Below are 20744 nucleotides of genomic sequence, written 5' to 3' on the forward strand. Positions count from 1 at the left end.
GTTCTATGAAAAGGAATATCCCATAATCAAATACGTTTGGGAAGGGCTGAGTTATACAAAGATTGATTGTAAGACTTCTCAGAAGCTTCTTCAACATGTTTCATTCCCACCTGGAGTGTGGCGGGAATCTACAGACAGGAAAGTAACTCAGAAGGCAGTTATTAGCCCAGAGGAGCAGGCTGAGGCAGCAACAGACATTCCTACATCCAGCTGATCAAACCTTGTCATAAATCTCACACCAAGAAGCAGTTAAATCTCTCAGAAGCCTGAATTTTGCCTCTAAGCTACTAAGATACAATGCATCTGGCAAGGAATAAAAAACAGGTCCAAACTTGCAGATTTTCCTACAACTATAATAGGATGTTCTTCCCAGTAACAACTAATCCTTTGGGTGTTTTACTTTAGGGAAAAAAAAAAAGGAAGAGTTCCACTTTTAATTATCTTTCAACATACATGTATTGAACATTTATTCCTAGAGCTAAGGACCAGTGAGATGCACTTTTATAAGGAAGTGCTCACAGATCAAAACGAAACTGACTTCCCTGTGATGGACACTTGCACAGTTAAAAGTATCCTTTGTGTTATCTGGGAAAAGAAAATTCATTTCCTGGAGAATGAACTTCATCATGCTATAGGGTGACAGCTGGGCAGCTCTAGACTCCTACAGATCTTCTGGAATAGGGCTTTCTCATAAAACAAGAATGGTTAGCCTGAGAGGCAGAGGATTATTAAGAAGATACCTTCATTTTTAGCCAGAGGGAGTTGTCACAATTGATATCCTTTAATAAGAGTGTGTAAAAATTTTAATATTTAGAAAACTGAAAAGACATTTTTCCTCGTGAATTTGTTTTACCTCTTGCTCTAATTGGAGATTTTTGCAGGTCCTAATTTAAAATATAGAAGTAATCTATTTTTGTGGTATTGCCTGAACAGCTTTCTATAAGAATTACGTGTGACATTAAGTAGCACATTCCCACCTCTTTTGGTGACTCACACCTACTGTGACCCAGTTCCTCATCTCCTGTCCTGTTTCTCCTACTTTATCACTTACAATGCTTCATTTGCATTTAGGTACAAAAAAGTTCAACTCAAGTGACTTAAACAATTAATGTTTTTATGTCATGTAACAATAAGACCATGTTCAGGCTTGGGCTTGCTTATTTCAGCAGCTCATTGAAGTCATCAAGAATCTAGATTTCTGGGGCTCCTGGGTAGGTTGGTCAGCGTTGACTCTTGGTTTCGGCTCAGGTCATGATCTCACAGTTTCTGAGTTCGAGTTCCGCGTTGGGCTCTGCCCTGGCAGTGTGGAGACTGCCTAGGGTCCTCTCTCCCTTTCTCTCTGCCCCTATCCTGCTCATGCTCGCTCGCTTGCTCTCTCTCTCTCTCTCTCACTCAAAATAAATAAACTTTAAAGAAATAAAAAGAATCTAGATTCCTTTAGTCTTTCTGCTCTGCTTTCCTCAGCATTCGCCCCTGGTTGATGTCTCCATGTTGACAAAATGGTTGTAGCAGTTCCAAACATCCCATCATTTCAGGGCCATGTCCTAAGGCCAGAAGAGTAAGCATTCCTTTCTTGCCTCCTTTTTTCAATAAGTGAAGAAAACTTTCCCAGAAGCCTCCATCAGATATCCCTCATTTCATATCACCCAGAATTATATCACCTGTCAATTCCTAACTCAACTCCTAGTTAGGAAAATGAAGCTACTGTTCCTTTCTCAAACCAGGCACATTTCGCCCAAGTCTGGGCCTGCCTCCCCCAAAATTCGGGGATGGGGAATACTTGAACAAAGTCAGGGTTTAATTGGGCAAGGACAAAAAGGGCTGCAGAATAGTCAACCACCATTGCCTGCCATCTGTAGGGACACTCAAAGAGGAAAAAATACATTTGTTAGCAAACTGACTTCATTTGGCTTCTAAGAGAAGTGTGCGCTTAAACACTGCTGGTAAAAGTGCGAGTTTGGCTGCCGTGGCTGTTGCATTTAGGACAAAGTCTGTGAGGGTTTGTGGACAAAGAGGATAGAAGAGCTAGGAACTGCAGTTAAACCAGTAGTCGTGATTTCAAAGAGAATGTGATGAAAGAAGATTGTAAAGCAGGTGCTCAAACAGTAGGTGTGGAGTAAAATCACTTCGGAGGTACGGTGCCTCTCTTTTTCATTCTCCCTTTCTTGACCTCTGTCCTTCCTCACCTTTAACTAGTAATTATGGAACCCAAGTTATACCTTCATTGAGCAAGCCATCTTGGAAGAAAGTTGGCCTGAGCCTGAGGTGTTTGGATAATCTCATTTTCTCAGTGAGACATCAGTTTAGCCAGCAGACACAACATGGATTTGAATTCTGACTTTACCTCTCACCGGATGTTTGACTCTGGGGAGTTACTTTAACTTTCTGGGTGTTTCACCTCCTTGGTGAAGTGGAGTTGACAATGACTGCTTCACAGGATTGATGAGGGAATAAAATAAGGTGATGTTTTCATCATTCTTGGTGCCTCAGCACTCAATACTTACAGGAGGCTTTACTACTTCCTATAGAAGCACCCAGCACTTCAACTTCCTCCTCCTGTCTCCATTCTCCTTCTCACAGTGGCCCAGGAATCCTGTTAGAGCAGAAAACAAATTTCATCGTGATGAAACAGGAAGTGATAAGAGAGAGGGAAAATCACCTGCTGAATCTCCTCTCCCCCTCCAGCCCCTCCTCGTGCCTCCTGGTTTCTCTCACTTTCTTTGGTAAATTTATTTATTTATTTTGAGAGAGCACAAGCAAGCAGGGGAGGGGTGGAGAGAGAGGGAGGGAGGAAATCCCAAGTAGGCTCCGTGCTGTCAGCACGGAGCCCAAAGCAGGGCTTGATCCCACAAACAAATCCCATGAACTGTGAGATCATGACCTGAGCCAAAACCAAGAGTCAGTTGCTCAACCAACTGAGCCACCCAGGTGGCCCCGCTCACTTTTCTTCTGATCTGTCATGCACAACCCCAGTCTCTTGACCTGTTTCTACACCAGACTCTGTCCTCTAGAACAGCTCAGATCAGGGAAACCTGCTAGGGGCACAAAGTGAAAAGACTCCCCTTACTGTGAGAGTTGCAGCAGGAGACAATATGTTCATGCTAACCCAGCTGGAAATACTGAGTAAGCTTTTCTGTTAAAGGCATTTGTGCCACTTATGGTAAATAACACTTCAGGTCAAACAGTAAAACTTAATGTCCTTTCCTGAAAAAAAAATGATCTTTTTTTAAAAGTATTCTGACACTCTTCAAAAGTAAATGTTTAGGGGCACCTTGGTGGGTCAGTAGGTTGAGCGTCTGACTTCAGCTCAGGTCATGATCTCATGACTCGTGAGTCCGAGCCCCGCGTCGGGCTCTGTGCTGACAGCTCAGAGCCTGGAGCCTGCTTCCAATTCTGTGTATGTCTCTCTCTCTGCCTCTACCCTGCTCACATTCTGTCTCCCTATATCTCAGAAATAAACTTTAAAAAATGTTTTATGTTTGTATTAAAGTTTGATGTGGCATAAACTGCTCATTGCCCCCACTACACCCTCTCTCAGCTTTTCCCAACACAATAGAGTATTGACAGGTCACATGGTACCCAGAGTAAAAACTGCATTTCCCTGCTCCCGCTGGCAGTCAGTTGAAAGCATATGACTAAATGCTAGCCAGTGGCATGGAAGTGTAATCCTACAGTCTCTCAAAACCTTCCTGAAGACCGTGGGCACATGCCCTTTACCCTCATTTTTCCCCGTTAGCCATTCTGCCTGGAATGCTGATACTTCCTACCAGGACCACAAGGATGAAGGCCACACTCTGGTGTGGCAGCACAGTGATCTCGGTGAAACTCGGTCATACGAGCTCTGGGCCACTCACCTTCAGACACTGCACACATGAGAGAGAAATACACTTTATTGGGTATAAGCTATTATTATTTTAGGTTTTATATCTCACAATCAAACTTAATTCTAACTATTACTTCTCGGCACTATTATACAGAGCAAAATCAAATTAAGAAAATTTCCAAACCAGAAGATACAGTGCTTCTGTCCTAGATCAAAAAGCCACCTAGAAGATTAAACTGCTAGCCAATATACAGAAGAAGAGAAGTAACTTTGGTGAATTAATTTTAAACTTGGATTCATTTATTCTGTTGATAAGGCACTTTACAAAGCAGTCTTCAGCCACATTGTGAATTAATTCTGCTCAGTAGAAAGATACATTTTCAAGAGGGAACTGGAAGGTACAGGTTTGGCCAAATGGTGTCATCTTTCCTCTGGGAAGCACACCCTGGGTCATATTGCCTAGAGGGGAAAAAGTACGTGAAATACAATCCTTGTAAAACTATGTGATTAGAGAAGCCTGTTTTCTACAATGTATTTGCTGACAAATGTCAAGAGGAAACAGTTTCTGCAAAATGAAGAGCCATTAGGTGGCCTAATTTAGGTCACAAACATTTCTATTTTTTTTATTTTTTAATGTTTTTAAAGTTTTTTTTTTTTTTTTTTTTAATGTTTATTTATTTTTGAGACAGAGAGAGACAGAGCATGAACGGGGGAGGGTCACAGAGAGAGGGAGACACAGAATCTGAAACAGGCTCCAGGCTCTGAGCTGTCAGCACAGAGCCCGACGCGGGGCTCGAACCCACGGACCGTGAGATCATGACCTGAGCCGAAGTCGGACGCTTAACCGACCAAGCCACCCAGGCGCCCCTAAAGTTTATTTATTTTGAGAGAGAGAAAGAGAGGGAGAGAGAGAGTCCCAAGCAAGCTCCGTGCTGTCAGTGCAGAGCCCGATGTGGGGCTTGAACTCACCAACCGTGAAATCATGACTTGAACAGAAACCAAGAATCAGACGCTCAAATGACTGAGCCTCAAGCACCCCAGGTCACAGACATTTTTAAAACCTCTACTGGAAAACCATCTACAGCTGCCCAATACCCTGTGTCCCATAGGAACTCTGATAAAAGGCATCCAATTTCTGACCTGCTTATTGTAGTGTTAGAAAATAATACTGGGCGCCTGAGTGGCTGAGTCAGTTAAGCGTCTGACTTCGGCTCAGATCATGATCTCACAGTTCATGAGTTCCAGCCCTCCATCGGGCTCTGTGCTGACAGCTTGGAGCCTGGAGCCTCCTTTGGATTCTGTGTCTCCCTCTCTCTCTGCCCCTCACCTGCTTGTGCTCTGCTCTCTCTCAAATATAAATAAATGTTAAAAATTAAAAAAAAAAAAAAAAAGAAAATAATACCAAGTCATAATAAATAGGCCTATATTGATTTGTGGAATTTGCTTAATGGATCTTGTCTTTGGGCACCCAGCACCCCATCCCACCTCTTGTAAATTCCCTCCTGTGTCACAGGGGCTAGAATGCAAGGAACTACATTTACACTCTCCTGCTGCTAGAGTTTTGGGTGCAGCTGGGGTTCTGCCAACATGATGCAGGTGGGTAGGAAGGCAGAGGCCATGTTCTAGCTATTGTTGTGTTTGGCAAGCAAGTCCCAACAGATGTTAAGTGTACCAATGTCCAGTCACCAGCCTCACGAGTGTTGGCAGTCATGACGATGACAGATGTGATGGTAGGAACCGTAGCAGCTGGCCTCCTGACTTCTGTTCTTCCCACTCTTCCATGAGTGTGTGAACATCCAAAGTCCTTTAGACTCATATACTTAGAGTGAATTCTGTTTTCTGCACTGAACCTGGTATAGTATTCCAGTCACTTATATTTGCTAGGAATTGGGGAAATCTGTTTCCCAAAAGAGCCTAGTTGTTAACTGTGTTCTTTAACATTAAAAAGGGATCTTTAGTATATCATAAAGATTTGTATTTGTTTTTTTTAATGTTTATTAATTTTTGACAAGACAGAGACAGAGCGTGAGTGGGGGAGGGGCAGAGAGAGAAGGAGACACAGAATCCAAAGCAGGCTCCAGGCTCCCAGCTGTCAGCACAGAGCCCGATGCTGGTCTTGAAGTGACAAACTGCGAGATCATGACCTGAGCCGAAGTCGGACACTTAACCAACTGAGTCACCCAGGCACCACAAGATTTGTATTTCTTAAATATTGAGCTCACCTTAAATATCTGGTTGTTTTACATACAAATATAAGTTTTCTATAAAATTTTTACTTGATCTTTGGTTGGTATTCTAATAAGTTTAACAGAGTAATTTACTCCAAATAATGAACACCTTAATTAATTACATTCAGTTAAGCATGTTAAACAATAATCACAAAATTTCAATGTATCTCAAGGCCTTCATACATGTTACATCATACAGATATTTAGCTAAACTTTTCCAAGCAGTTAAATGGTGCTAAAAAAACCTGAGGATAAAGACTTGAAATATCCAATTCCTTTAGATAGTCAAATACTATTTATGAACTAAAAGCAAATACCTTCCTCATAAAAATCACAAGACTAACATTAATTAATTATTTCATATCACAGCTACAGGGGTGCCTGGCCGGCTCAGTCAGAAGAGCATGGGACTCTTGATCCCAGGGTCATGAGTTCAAACCCCACATTGGGTGTAGAGATTACTAAAAGATAAATAAATAAAGTTTAATAAATAAATAAAATCACAAGCACAAAATGCCAGATACCCTTAATTATGTTGAATGTGTGAAATAACAAACAGAGACAGATTATAATGATGATTTTAAAACTTGTCTCTAGGTGTACATAGAAGTATTAAAATTATTATTTTGACTTACTTATGTCATCTTTCCTATGATAGCTACAGTCTTTTCAGGGCCACAAAGTCACTTATATAACTAAAGAAAACAGTATACCTGAAACTAATATAATATATTTAACTCTACTGGAATTAAAAAAAATAATAAAATTTAAAGTAAGTTATATAAAGAAGTAAAAATAGGAAAAGCAGACTTACCATCTTAGGATGGCTAAGTACATTTGGTGTGAAATCCAGGACCAAAATGCTATCACAGGTGTGATCATAGTCCTAGAGATTCCAGGGGGGTCTACGTGCTGGTTCCTTTTGATTCTACAGGAACCACCCAAACCACAGATGACCTCTCTCTGTCCTTTCTCACAGATTATCCTTAGAGTAATAGGACTTTGGAAGCACATGTTTTTTCTGCTACCTAGACCCCTTCCTCAACCTCTAACGACATTTCGTTATCTTTAGTGGGGTGAACTACTTACTCATATGTATACACACACAATCACACATACCAAGTGAGATTGCAACAAATCTCTGCTGCCTGATTAGAGTTAACTGAATCTTGCAAGTAAGCACACACACACACAGAAATTAATGTGTTAACTTTATTACTTATAAAGCCAAACATCGTATGGACATTGCTGACTTTTGGCCCTGATACAAAAAGTCTACAATAATTAAAAATTAGAGACAGCATTCCTTTGGGGGAAAAAAACACACATTCTTCCTTTTTCCCTCCTGGGGAAAAACCCATTGTCCCTGAGAACGTAATAGATTTGAACTCATGGGAAATGAAAGGCACTTCCAGGTCTTGAATTTATATCCTACTTCAAAGAAATTTTTCTGAATCAGGAAAATTTAGCAGTTTTAGATGTTTTTAAATCACTTTTGAACAGACCCCTACTGGGGGTTTTGCTTTCAAGAGTTTTAGTTAAATTTGGGCTAGTAGATAATTAAAGCCATTGATTTGTTCTGTGTTTAGCTACTTGAAATTATACTCAGGGCCAAAGTGTCTTGTAGGAATTTCTTCTTCGTCAGATAAACCATTACAGAAAGGTCATTTCTAACAATGCTATACTTGGCAAATTAATCTTTTTTAAAAAACTCTTCACAACATTAGTGTACTATAAAAACCCAAGCGATTAGCCAAACTCCTCATTGTTAGAGTTGTAGACTAAAGTTCAACATTTCTTGACTCACTGCCCGTGATTCATTATTTTGAATAGGTGTGTTCTGGGCTGAGGCCCCATGTTTGAAAATCACAGCAATAAAACCCAGATAATCAGAGTTATTCATGACATGCTTATACACAAAATTTGTTTCTGTATACCACGGTTATTATTAGATTTGCGTATCCTTTTAACCCCATAATTTTTAAAAAAAATGTTAATGTTTTTATTTATTTTTGAGAGAGCAAGAGAGTGTAAGTGGGATAGGTGCAGAGAGAGGGAGACACAGAATCCAAAGCAGGCTTTCCAGGCTCTGAGCTGTCAGCCCAGAGACTGACGCGGGGCTCGAGTTTGAACTCACAAGCCGTGAGATCATGACCTGAGCTGAAGTCAGATGTTCAACCGACTGAGCCACCCAAGCACCCCTCCCAATATTTTTAAAGACAGTATTTCCTCATATAGTCTTTCTACTGTAGAATCACAGTTTATTAAACAATAATAAAGCATTTTATTTTTGAAAAATTTCTGTAATATTAATTATGCTCTGACAAAACCCATCCAGTCATTGTAGGCCAACAGAGTCTGATTAGGTGGAAGACATTTCTATCAAAACAAAAAGTTCCTAATTGAGGAGGATATTTATATCTGGTCTGTGCCATTGCCTAGAAGTCAACAATTAGAGATTAAGGCTCTGGTTAGCATGTTAGGCAAAAAAACACTAAAGTAGGATGACTCCATTTATATAAATTTCAAAAACTAAGCTAAAAAAATATTGATTAGGAATAGATATTTCTGTGTCTTTAAAAATCATTAAAAGAATGCATGTCAAGAAATATTTAAGAACACACGTAAAGAAGATATTTGCTCCTTGCTTACTGCGTTGAGCACAGTGCTATATCAGTAAATGGACACGACAACCTTTCTGTAATGCACGCAGAGCTGTGTTTAAGAACGCTTGAAATAAAGACGTTTATGAGAAAAAAAATCATATTGTAGGTTGAATTCTGTCCCCTAACCCAATCTGACTGGTGTCCTTATTTTAAAAAAATTTTTAAATTAAAAAAAAAAAGCTAAAAAGAGTAGCTAGTAAATGATTAACACCAGACTTAGGTCAGCAGTTACCTCTGGAGAGAAGGATACAAGTAAGGAGATTTATGTGGGGGATTCCAAGGTATTGGAAATGGGGTATTTGGTATACATATATTGTGAGTTCTCTAGTATGATATATGTCATGATTTAAAAGTTTAAAACTAATTTAAAAATTAAAGATAAGCTTCCATGATTAAAAAAGGAAAGGCTCTGTGCTGACAGCTGCTTCAGATTCTGCAGCTCCGTCTCTCTGCCCCTCCCCCACTCACGCTCGCTTCTTCTCTCTCTCTCTCTCTCAAAAATCATTAAAAAAAAAAACATTAAAAAAATTTTTAAAAACATACCAGAACTCTGAGCAGAGTCACACACATTTGTCCCATCCCCATCTCTCCTTAGAGGCTGTTGTGTTCCACCAGGATCCCTGACCCCAGGTTTTGAGCACACACCCCCAGCTTTTGGGAGTGTTAGCAAACGCTGTCTCTGAGCTGAGTCCCTCTCTGGGACTTGCTTTTGGCTAAAGATAGCCATAAACCCAAGATAACACCCCCTTCCCGGAAAAAGCCCATATCCACAGACTGGTTAAATTGAGATTACTGGCATACCTCCTTTTATTGCACTTGGCTTTATCGCGCTTTCCAGATAGTGTGTTTTTTTTACATATTGAAGGTTTTGGCAACCCTGCATCAAGCACGTCGATCAATGCCATTTTTCCAACGGCATTCTGTTCACCTCATGCCTGCGTGCCATATTTTGATAATTCTCACAATATTTCAAAGTTTTTGTCACCTGTGATCAGTGATCTTTGTTATGGTCACCTGTGATCAGTGATCTTTGATGTTACTATTGTAATTATTTTAGGGCATTGTGAATCATACCCACATAAGACAGCAAACTTAATTGATAAATGTGTGTGTTCTGACTGCTCCACCAACCGGCCATTCCCCCATGTCTCTCCTCCAGGCCTTTCTACTCCCTGAGACACAGATTGAAACTAGGCCAATTAATAACCCTACCGTGGCCTCTAAGTGTTCAAGTGAAGGGAAGAGTTGCACATCTCTCACTTTCAATCCAAAGCTATAAATGATTAAGCTCGGTGAGGAAGGCATGTTGAAAGCCAAGAGATGCCAAAAGCCAGGCCTCTTGCACCAAACAATTAGCCAAGTTGTGAATGCAAAGGAAAAGTTCTTGATAAAAAAGCAAAACAGACTTATTGCTGATACGGAGGAAGTTTCAGTGGTTTGGATAGAAGATCAAACTGCCACAACATTCAACATTCCCTTAAGCCAAAGCCTAATCCAGACCCAGGCCCTGACTCTCTTCAAGTCTACAGAATCTAAGAAAGGTGAGGAGAAGAAAAGTTGGAAGCTAGCAGAGGCTGGTTCATGAGATTTAAGGAAAGAAGCCATCTCCATAACATAAAAGTGCAAGGTGAAGCAGCAGGTGCTTATGGAGAAGCTGCAGCAAATTATCCAGAAAATCTGGCTAAGATCATTAATGAAGGTAGTTACACTAAACAACAGATTTCCAATGTAGATGAAGCAGCTTTATATTAGAACAAGATGTCATCCAGGACTTTCATAGCTACAGAGGAGAAGCCAATGCCTAGCTTCAAAAAACTCTTTTGTTAGGGACTAATGCAGCTGGTGACTTACGTTGAAGCTAATTCTCATTGACCATTTCCAAAATCCTAGGACCCTTAAGAATTATACTAAATCTGGGCACCTGGGTGGGTCAGTCGGTTGAACACCTGACTCTTGGTTCAGCCTCAGGTCATGATCTGATGGTTTGTGAGTGCCAGCCCCATGTCAGACTCTGCATTGACGGTGCAAAGCCTGCTTGGGACTCTCTGTCTCTCTCTGCCCCTCCCCAACTCACGCATGCTCACGTGCGCTCTCTCTCTCTCTCTCTCTCTCTTTCTCTCTAAAAATAAGCACTAAGAAAAAGAATTATACTATACCTACTTTGCCTGTGCTTTATCAATGGAAAACAAAGCCTGGATGACAGCACATTTGTTTGCAACACAGTTCACTGAATTTTTTAAGCTCACTGTTGAGATATGCTCAGATAAAAAGATTCCTTTCAAAATATTACTGCTCACTGATAATGCACCTGATCACCCAGCAGATCTGATGGAGACATACAAGATTAATGTTGTTTTCATGCCTGCTAATACAACATTCATTCTGCAGCCCATCGTTCAAGGGCTGATTTTGACTTTCAAGTCTTATTATTTAAAAATTACATTGCATAAGGCTATAGCTGCTACAGATAGTGATTCCTCTGAGGGATCTGGGCAAAGTAAACTGAAAACCTTCTGGAAGGGATTCACCATTCTAGATGCCATTAAGAACATTTTTGATCTATGAGACGAGGTCAAAATAACATGAACAAGAGTTTGGAAGAAGTTAATTCCAACCCTTATAGATGACTTTGATGGGTTCAGGACTTCAGTAGCTGCAATAACCGAGGATGAACTGAGAATAGCCAGAGAACTAGAATTAGAAGTGGAGCCTGTGGATGGCACTGAATTGCTGCAATCTCCTGATAAAAGTTTAATGGAAGAGGATTGCTTCTTATGGATGGGCAAAGAAAGTGGTTTCTTGATGGCATCTACTCCTGGTGAAGACGCAATGAAGATTGTGGAAATGACAACAAAGGATTTAGAATATTCCATCAATTTAGCTGATAAGCAGTGGCAGGATTTGAGAGGATTGACTCCAATTCTGAAAGACATTCTACTGTGGGTAAAATACTATCAAACAGCATCACATGCTACAGAGAAATAATATGTGAAAGAAATTTGTTAATTGATGGGGAAAACTTCATTGTCTCCTTTTAAGAAATTGCTAAAGTCACCCAGCCTTTAGTAACCACCACCTTGATCAGTCAGCAACCATGAACATCCAGGCAAGACCCTATACCAGCAAAAAGACTACTACTCTCTGAATGCTCAGATGATCATTATCATTTTTTTAACAATTAAGTATTTTTATTTTTTTATTTTATTTTTTTATTTTTTTTCAACATTTTTTATTTATTTTTTGGGACAGAGAGAGACAGAGCATGAACAGGGGAGGGGCAGAGAGAGAGGGAGACACAGAATCCGAAACAGGCTCCAGGCTCCGAGCCATCAGCCCAGAGCCCGACGCGGGGCTCGAACTCACCGACCGCGAGATCGTGACCTGGCTGAAGTCGGACGCTTAACCGACTGCGCCACCCAGGCGCCCCAACAATTATTTTTAAATTAAGGTGTGTACATTGTTCATTTTAGACATAATGCTATTGCACACTTAATACACTACCGTATAGTGCAAATCTAACTTGTGTGTGCACTGGGAAACAAAAAAATTTATTTGACTTGCTCTGTTGCAATAGTCACTTTACTGTGGTCGTCTGGAAGCGAACCTGCAATATCTCTGAGGTGTGCTTGTATAAAGGTCTAGTCCCTTTGCCCTTCAGAGGATTTAAATATGATGACATGGACATGTTTTAAATAATTATGAAAAATATTAGAAATAATTTAGGTTAATTGAGAAAAAATGCCAGTCAGATTGTTGCATCCACACGACTCCTGAAACAGAACGCTTCGGGCACCAGTGACAGTCACAACAAAGTTTACTGCAATGAGAGGTAAGGCAAACCGATGGATCGGGACCGACACTCTTGACCACAGTGCGGTCTTGAACAGCCAGGGTACAGAGTATTTATAGCCAACCACGTCTTATTATCACCTGGGAACAGAACAAAGGAATAGTTCCCAGGTGGAAACAGTTCAAACAGGCCCTTGCTCCAATCCAATCAAACACTAATCCATCCCTTGATTGATAGGATAAGGCTGTTATCTCTTAACCTATAGTGTTAAAACAAAGCTGTTATTTCTTAAGGCTACAGGTTAGCCCTACACTACAATTTAAGCCTTACAAGATATCATTGAAAACAGATATCACTCACTCTATAAAATGGCATGTTATCAAAATTGCATGCCGTCCTGGGGCGCCTGGGTGGCGCAGCCGGTTAAGCGTCCGACTTCAGCCAGGTCACGATCTCGCGGTCCGTGAGTTCGAGCCCCGCATCGGGCTCTGGGCTGATGGCTCGGAGCCTGGAGCCTGTTTCCGATTCTGTGTCTCCCTCTCTCTCTGCCCCTCCCCCGTTCATGCTCTGTCTCTCTCTGTCCCAAAAATAAATTAAAAAACGTTGAAAAAAAAAAAAAATTGCATGCCGTCCAGAACCTCTTCAACTTGTGAGATGTGTTTTTTTTCTTTTTGAGGTGGTTTTTGTTTGTTTGTTTTATTTTTGTTTTTGTTTTCATCAGAGACCTCTTAAAGGAACAAAGGTACTGTAAGATTTTGAATATGAAACTCCAAAATGGAATTTCCAGTTTTGTTTATGTGAATGTGAGGCATTCTTTCTTAAATGTAATGAAAACAAAATATATAAAAGCCTAAATCTTGCCTTCTAAAGAATGAATACCAATGCCAATGATCCCACGTCAGTTATCACTAGGCTGCTGTTTAAGGGCTGATATTTAGAGGCAAGAAAGTAAAAGTCAAAGGGACAGAACATCTTGTGCATGATACCCGCATTCGTCTCTAGGTGCTGTTTGAGAATCAGCTGGTAACTTCCAAGCTCTGCCTTAAATAGAAAATATCAGTCTTCTGTCAGTTCTGCTTAACAACAAGGGAAGCTCTGTGGGCCCTCCTAGATTATGCAATAATGGGAAAGTTTGAGAGAGGCAGAAGGAATCTATTTTGGCTGAAAATGGAAAAGAGTACAGGAATCATCTGAAGGCTCCTGGGTTTCATGTTATAGGAGGAGTATAAAACTGCACAATCATTTGGGTTCTTCCAAACTTTTTCTATAACAATGTCAATTCAGATGTGAACTCTTATCAACCTACCCATCTGGAATTCCTAAGAACTTCATCTGCTTAAGGATGCCTCCAGTGAATGTTTCTCTCTGAAAATGGCCCTAAGGAATATTTAGTGGGAAAGTATGACAGTTGTTACCTCAGTGTCAACATAAAGAAGCCAGTGTATCCCTAAAATACTTATCAGCTTGCCCTTGGATCATGTTAAGGCTCTGCTATCTTTGCGCATGCCTTTCAATACTATTCCTTTCTTTCTTCATTCATTTCACAGATACTTGCTTGTTGCCTGCTATGTGTCAGACACAGTGCTCAGCGCTAGGGCTATGATGAACAACAAAGATGACCCTGACCTTGTGGAACATAGGTTTTGTAGGATTTGTGGCTTCATAGAGAATTGGCAGTCTCTGTACTATCATTCACCCACTGTATAAAGCGGATTTTTTTTCTTTATTCCAAAACTATTTCAGTGAAAAAACTCTCTCTTATACCTTTAAAACGAACCAGCACTGGTTTTAGTTTCTACCTGAAGAACCGGACACCATAGCTAAAATCGCAGAATGTACCTATATGGGCTGGCCTGAGAAAGCTACAAAGCCATTTATTTTCCCCATGACCTAGAGTGCTACAAAATTATAGGAGGGAAAGCCTACTCCAAGAAGTCCTAGGAAAGAAGAATTTGGACTGACAGGGATGGTTCCAGGTGGCTCGAACATCACCCACAGAAGTAAAGTACAAGCAAATATCTGTAGAGGCCTTAGATCAAAGCATTGATCCACACTGAACACTGATTTTCAACAGATGTGTTCTTCCCAAGTTTATTCACAGTTGCTCACCTATCCATAGATATACCACCACCCACAACTCTCCACATAGATGGTTCATAGAACATAGCTTATTTCAAAGGACTCACCTCTAGATTTGTTTTGAAGAAGGCAGCAACTTTTTTTTAATGTTTATTTTTTGAGAGAGACAGAGAGTGTATAAGCTTGCCAGGGGGAGAGAGAAGAAAGGGGGGAGGGGCAGAAAAAGAGGGGGGTGGGGACAGAGGATCCAAAGCAGTCTTTGTGCAGACAGCAGAGAGCCCCATGCGGGGCCTGAACTCACAAACCATGAGTCATGACCTGAGCTGAAGTCAACACTTAGCTCACTGAGCCATCCAGGCAACCCCTGAGAAGGCAGGAACTTTAATTACGTGTCCAAGCAAGACCCCTGAGATCACAGCAATGGGAATGCTCAAGTTGGAGGTTCACACTGGGTGCCAGGCACTGTGCTAGGCCTTTCACTGCAGCATCTCTGCAAGTCCCCACTCTGTGTCTCCATTTTCCACAGGAGGTAGTTGCTTTTGGAGCTAATAAATGGTGGAGCCAGATTTCAAACCTCAGGCTTTGAGACTCCAAATGCCATATTCTTTTCTCTAGACATGTTCTTTGAAAGGAAATCCAAGGGGATTGCACAGATTCTTCTGTTTATTCATTCTGGTTGTTTTATGTGGTTTCGCCCAGTCTCCCAGGTTTCATCTGGCCTTCAAGAAAGCACTTACCACTGCCATCTCAGGCTGAACCAGTCCACTTGGCCATATCTCTTTGTTTTTCAAGACTTTCTTAAACTCTGGAAATGATAAGCTTGGGTTGTATTGTCCATCTTTCTGATATGAAGTTGTTTTTTATCTTATCTTTAATCATCTCTATCATATACAGAAACTTTCTTAGACCCAGCCTTGCCTAACCTGCATTCCAGTCTAGTATTAGCATAGATGGAACTAACTTGTTATAATAACCATTGACACTTTCATTATAACTAGCTAACATAATACAGCTGAACATGAATTTGAACTGTGTAGGTCCACTCTCAGTGTGGACTTTTCCTGATATGTACAGTACAGTACTATAAGTGTATTTTCTCTTCCTATTGATTTTCCTAACATCTTCTTGTGTCTAGCTTTATTGTAAGAACACAGTATATAACACATACAACATGAAAAATATGTGTTAATCAACTCTTTATCGGTAAGGCTTCTGGTCAATGGTAGGCTATTAGTAGTTAAGTTTTTAAGAGTCAAAAGTTAGATGCAGATTTTCAGCTGCAGAGGGGACACTACTCCTTCTTAACCACCACCACCACCACCTGACAACCCCCAACCCCCTTCAGCCCCTCAACCCCTGCATTGTTCGAGGTCAACTGTAATAGCCACCACCCAGTGAAAGCCAAGTTAACTTTGCATAGTTCTCCAGACTCTCCGTGCATGTGCTTTCATAACTCCATATCTTTACTCATGCAGTACGATTCACCTGAAATATCTTCTCCCCTATTTCTTCATCTGGCAAACTTCCCCACGTTCTTCAAAAGGATCCTGCAACTCAAAAGGAATTTTTATGGTGATATCGCAGATACCCCAAGCTGAGTTGCTTGCTCAAATTGTTGTATTAAAATTTTATGGTCCTATCGCCTGCCCATTATATTGCAAACATCTGCTTAATTGTCTGTCTCCCCTGCTGGGCAGTACATTGATTGACATCAGGAGTGGTGCCTTACTCAGCCATAGATATGTAGCATCTCATGCAAGGCTTGGCACAGAATAGGTGCTCAGTAAACATTAATTATTGGATGGGTGAAGTGGTGAAGATTTAACACTTATATTTTTAAGTATAAGGGTTTTTTTGTAAATAAGTTTTACTTGTAAACAAGTAACGGGTTTTTTTCGTGTGTGTAAGATCCTCAGCTTGGCCTTTCTGTGTTCTTCCCTGACCCCTGGCCCCTTTTCCTCCGCCAGTTTTATCTCTTGGGATACACTGGAGGTTGTAAATCTTCTAGAGGGGAAAAGTACAAATGTTAGTCCAAGTCTCTTAAACATAAGAGAATGTCTCTTTCTCACACTAAAACCACATAACTCCTTTAGGGACTGTAAGCAAAACACAATGGGGCAAATGCAGTCACTCATGTACAAACACCACTGAATCAATACAAGAAAACATCTCATAGATGTATGTGTGTGAGGTAGCACAGAGGTAAAACTTAGGCCCCAAAGTCAACGAAACTTAGGTCCAAATTCCAGCTCTACGCTTACTGAGTTACCTCAATTTCATCATCCATAAAATTTGCATTAAAATTAAACTTGTGTCAAAGAGTTGTTGTACCTGCCAATTTCTAGCATCATGGTCTTAGATCATCACCTGTTGAGTAAAGCGTTTAAACCAGAAGATCACCAAGTTTCTTCCAGGTCTAAATTGACCTGTGATTTTGTTGTTTCATATGGTTCTGTATATCTTTTCTTGGTTCCCTTCTTAGAATTATAACGGAGAATTATAGAATTATAGAATTATAACAGGAGCTAACTATCCTTGTTTATTGCCAGCCTTTTAGGTTTGCCATTGATTGACATTTCCCTCTTTACCCAAACTCCAAATCCCGGCAGGCACGTGCATAAGAACTATTTATAGCCTTCCAACAACTCTCAAAGCAGCTGGACTGCTTTTGGATAGGGGGATTCCTGAATCTAAGTTGAAAAGGAAGATTATTTTTAGTTTATTAGAAACATGGTTTTCTAGTCTTCCAGGTGAAGAAGCATTGCACAACTTCAACTATAATCAGCAACGGTTTAAACCTCACTGGAAAACTGTGATCACTAGGTTATCCTGCTTAACAATAAGGAGATTTTTAAGAAGAATTCCAAGTAGAATCAAGCAATTGAAAAACAGACTATCTAAAAGCTTTTTTAAAAAATTTGAATCATTTAACTTGGTAAGAAGTACCAGAAGACAAACTTAGTAATGGTCTTCAGACTTGAAAGGTTTTTGCAAAGAATAGTAACTAACAATTATGAATGTTTCTTGGGCACAGAGCAAGAAAACTCCCCTTTAGAGTGCTTAGTGTCAACAGTTGCACCTGTTACTTTTCCTTATGAACTTTTGCACAAAAGAGTCTCACTTCCTTATCTGTAGTTTTATTGGTCTGTACATTAACATTTATGGGCCTTCTCAACGTGAGGATATTCACCATGAAAGAGTAATTTCTAATGTGGTTTTCTCTTACACTATTATTAAATCCAAAGATAATTATAAGGATTATATAAGGGTTGTGGTTATGTGAGCTCTATGCTGAAAGCCTGAATTTTCACAGCCAGCACGACTCCTGTTAAAGGCCATTTCTAGGACTAAAAGAAGAGGTCAGGCTGGGACCTCCCATAGGAGACCCTCCCTCTCAACTTAGGAGAAGGTTAGCTGGGCCATAGTGCAACAGCAAGCCTAAGAACACTTCTGTCTTTTACTCAGGATCGTGAAGAGGAAGAATCCACATACCTATCATATTGGAAGAGAAGAAAAAGGAATGTTTCCCCCTCATCTCTTTAATATACAAATCATCAAGACTGCCACAGTCCTCATGGATTGGAGGGAGAAAGACTCTGGTTAAAGGCGCCTTCAGGATAGAACAAAATGCATAGAATGTGTCAGCCATACCAAAAATATTATGCACATTATTCTTCCACTCTTGTCAATAAAACCTCATGATGTTGACACTATGGTCAATAAAACCTCATGACGTTGACACTATGGTCATATTACAGATGAGAAAGCTGAAACAAAATGGCTGAAGGACTTAAAGTGACAGAACCAAGTGGTGACTCAAGACTATTCATCTTACTCCAAAGCCTGTATTTTTACTGCACTCTGTGGCTCCCGTCACTCAGAGGGACTCTAATCAGGACCCCAGAAGGCCAGTAAAGTTGCTGGAGAAGGAAAAGGCTATGGGGGTCAGCACACACCAGCTCTCAGAGAAAGGAAGCACATAGTTACCATAATTTGTAACAGCAAAACAGAGATTAAGGTACAACTCTTGAGCTGCTCCGCGCCCGAGGCCCCCTACAAAAGTCAAACCCTGGTCAAAGTGAAGAATTAAGGCACTTAGGACTAAGATCATGGATAACAGGTCAATGTGCAGTGGCCTTAGCTAAGTATTGTGGTCTAGGCTGATTCGAGGCTTAAGCCATCTGTGAAAAAACGAGAGTAGAACTGAGTTTAGGCCTGTTTAGAATAGGTCAGCATCACAGAATCACAGAGTGGCAACACTGGGCCAGACTGAGTCATTATCTCAGAACAGCCTGTCTGCCCTCTGCTCTCCCTTTACGTTGAATTTATATATCAGCAAATACAGCCACGTCAGTGTTCAGCTCACAGAGCATGGCAAGGTTCTGTGTGTGTCCTTTAGAGCAGAAGACTTGGTCTTTTGCAGAACTTTTGCAGTTCTTTTTAAATGTCTTTAATGTCTATTTATTTCTGAGAAAGAGAGACAGAGCGTGAGTAGGGGAGGGGTAGAGAGAGAGAGAGAGAGAGAGACAGAATCCAAGGCAGCCTCCAGGCTCTGAACTATCAGCACAAAGCCCAACATGGGGCTAGAACTCACAAACCATGAGATCATGACCTGAGCCAAAGCTTGCCGCTTAACCAGCTGAGCCACCCAGGTGTCCCAGAGCTTTTGCAGTTCTAATAGCTGATGTGTAACCATAAAGGCAGTGGCACTTATTATAATCTGCACCATTTGAGGTAAAGATAGAGATAGTGCAAATTGGCATGTAAATCTGAAAACCCAAGTGCCAGAGCATCAACCTTCCTGCCCAACAGTAGCATCTGCCGTTGACTCCTTAGTCTTTGTCTGTGTTCACTTCAGAGTTATGGGCATCTTGACACTATCTTTCCTGCCAATAGGATTTCGTGTATATCCTGAATGCTTTCAACTGGAGACGATGCTCAACAGCATCCTCTGCTCAGCAAGTTGACTTCAACTGGGGCATTGATGGGAATATCTTTTCATCCAAAGAAACACACGTGGAAGAACAAAGCAAGCTTTGTTCCTCATGTAAACAGTCCTATGAAAATGATTTATTCTTGCTTTTTGGTTTATAAGTATGACATTATCCTTCTTTCTTAAGGTGAAAGTTTTTTTAAGTCAGAGCCATCCATGGCAGCTAAATGATGCAAGTTTATAGGCTTAGGGTAGAGTTTAGATGGAAAACTTACCTCTGAATTATCACTCTGTTCCCAACCTAGGACAAGGAAGCAATAAACTCGAAACTCATTTGTCTAACGTGAGTTGATTTTGAATTCATCATTGAGAATAATCATAATGTTTGAATCTTAAAGGTAATGTATTTCCAATTTCTGTCATGTATGCTGCTTTGATTTTACAATTAATTGGATCACCAAATGAACATGTGAGTGCTTAGTAATTATAAAGCACTATAGTTAGCATTGTAAAGAACACTTTACTCACTCTCATATATTGCTGGCAATAATTGCCAATGCCTATAAAAGTTAAAAATCACATAATCTTTGACAAGCAATTGAATTTCTAGGAATTCATACTACAGATACATTAGTATATATGTAAAATGGCATATGTAAGATTATTCATGCAGCAGTATTTGTAATAACTAAAGATGAGTGCTATTGATCATCAATACTAGTTAAATAAATAATTGACTAAATAAGTTACAGTTTTTCATGAAACTATAAAAAAGAATGAGAGTCTTCTTCCTGTATTGACTAGAAACTTTGCCAAGATAGGGGCACCTGGGTGGCTCAGTTGGTTAAGCGCTCAACTTCAGCTCAGGTCATTATCTCAGGGTTTGCAGGTTCGAGCCTTGCATCAGGCTCTGTGCTGACAGCTCAGAGCCTGGAGACTGCTTTGGATTCTGTGTCTCCTTCTCTCTCTACCCTCCCCCACTCACTCACTCTTTCTCTCTCTCTCTCTTTCTCTAAATAAGAAATAAACATTAAAATTTTTTTTAAAAATTTTTGCCAAGATATAATTTTGAATCAAAACAAGAAAGATATAGGACAGTCTATACAGTATATTATTATTAGTGTTAATTTGATATATTTGAAAATATGCAAAAGAACTAGTAACAATGGTTGTCTTCTGAAAGAAAACTGAATGTATCTTTAAATGCCTCAAATATGACCCATAA

General features: G+C 40.3%; 1 pseudogene; it reads left to right on the forward strand.

The window, feature by feature from the left end:
- The first annotated feature begins 9861 nt into the window (after positions 1 to 9861).
- LOC131483862 (tigger transposable element-derived protein 1-like) lies at positions 9862 to 11899 on the forward strand (annotated as a pseudogene).
- The last annotated feature ends 8845 nt before the right edge of the window (positions 11900 to 20744 follow it).

The sequence above is a fragment of the Neofelis nebulosa genome, chromosome 8 (assembly GCF_028018385.1).
Source record: "Neofelis nebulosa isolate mNeoNeb1 chromosome 8, mNeoNeb1.pri, whole genome shotgun sequence".
Classification (NCBI taxonomy): Eukaryota; Metazoa; Chordata; class Mammalia; order Carnivora; family Felidae; genus Neofelis; species Neofelis nebulosa.